Genomic DNA, 1,917 nt, shown 5'->3' on the forward strand with positions numbered 1-1,917 from the left:
GAATAGAGCAGGGATAGGGACAGAGGTTGAAGCTGAGACAACTTTTAGCAGATCTGAAGGCACGGCCACACACTTTCTCCAATTCCAGTACCTCAGGCCAGACCAAGACTGCAGCATGCTTACATCTTCATATTTTTAAATAGGATATGATATTTAACGGGCTGGAACTTGTTATTCGATGCTTTCTGCAAATAAAGTATCTGGAGTAGAATTTCCTTAAAATTTGAACATTTCTTTTTTCTACAACTACTCCAAATTTTACAGTTGAAATTACATTACAGGATTCGTATAGTTCCTTTTGTAAGCTGCTTGAGATTTTGATGCCTAAAGTTTTACGAGTAGTGCTCTGTAGTGGTTACCATGTAGAACTCTCCTCCCACAGTATTCTGCTTAAATATTACCATTTAAGCAGAATATGTAACAAGATGTGTAAAAGTTTAGAAGCACTCAACTAGATGATACAGACTTTTATAGTTCTAAACTTCTCAGGCTAATGTGGAAGAATTTCAGACAGCATAGAGGGAATTTACTGTTATCATACATTTTTTCTAGTAAGCAGTAAAATATATTTAAAATATTTAGGTTCCTGCTCCTATATAATTTTATGTATCAGTAGTAATGGAAGGGTTTTATTTTGTTGTTTGTTTTTTGCTGTAACTTTAGTTAATGATAAAAGGGAAAAAATATTCTTATGGAAAGTAATATCAATTGAAATACATGGCTAATCATGGTGAATTAAAAAAAGTATCTCGGATAACACAGTCTTGCTAATATATATATCTATATATCTATCTATCTATCTATCTATATATATATATATATACACACACACACATATACCTAAGCAAGCGTGATATTTTATTCTCTCTCACAATCTCACAAGAAATTGTTTTGTCCACTAGGGATCTTGGGATATGTGAAGTGATATAGTGTAATTGGAAATGCAAAGTGTTTCCTGGATTCTGTTAGTATTTGATGTTTGATTGATGAGTATTTCATTCCCATTTGCAATTTTATATTCTTTGCATGAACAGAACTGCATATATAAACTTATAAAGGTAGCTACTCAGGATGGAAACCTTAAGCTAACCTTTTGGAAATTGCCTGTACGTTTTAAATAAGAAAAAATACTCAAGATTCTAATATCTTGAATGATTTTGAATATTGTAACTTTGGGCCCATCGTTCTTTATATAGGAAACATATTTGGCCTAAATTTTTTCTCAAAAAAAAAAAAAAAAAAAAAAAAACAAAAAACTACTAACTTTGCACTAATATATACAGAAGTTACCAGTACTGTAAGCAATAGCAGTATTGCTAATCAGTATCTAGGAGAGAGATGCTATTAGTTTGGTGTAAGTGGGAGCGCAGGGTATTGCATGTTGCAATTGAAAGGATGTTGAGGAAAGAAGAGAAGCAAGAAAGTTCTTGCATGCCGTACTTGCATTTGAGCTTATCTTACTTTGAAGGAGTCAATGAGTTTAAAAAGAGAGTGACATGATGAGAAATATATTCCTAAAAGAGCACATAGTGGGAAAGTGGAGGATGAAGTAGGCTGGAAAGGAACTAGAAGCAGTTGAAGTCAACTAAAATAACAGTGGCATAGAGTTTAACAATTAGAAAATTATTGCTGACTAGAGTGTGAGTAGTTCACAAGAACAGTGAGGGAGAACACCAGATAGCACTAAACACAGGTGAACAAACAAACAGCAACTTCAAATATTGTCTTTTGCTTATTACATATAATAATATATACTTTTTCAATAATTTTAATAGCTACATAAAATGCTATATGGTGAATATAGAATAGAATAATTTAGCAAGCATGTAGAAGTATTTTCTCCCTAAAACAGCAGTGCATTAAGCATGTTTGTGCACATGCTTATTTTGGTGCTGTTGTTTTTATGTTATTTCCATA

Source organism: Pteropus alecto, unplaced genomic scaffold (assembly GCF_000325575.1).
Source record: "Pteropus alecto unplaced genomic scaffold, ASM32557v1 scaffold239, whole genome shotgun sequence".
Classification (NCBI taxonomy): domain Eukaryota; kingdom Metazoa; phylum Chordata; class Mammalia; order Chiroptera; family Pteropodidae; genus Pteropus; species Pteropus alecto.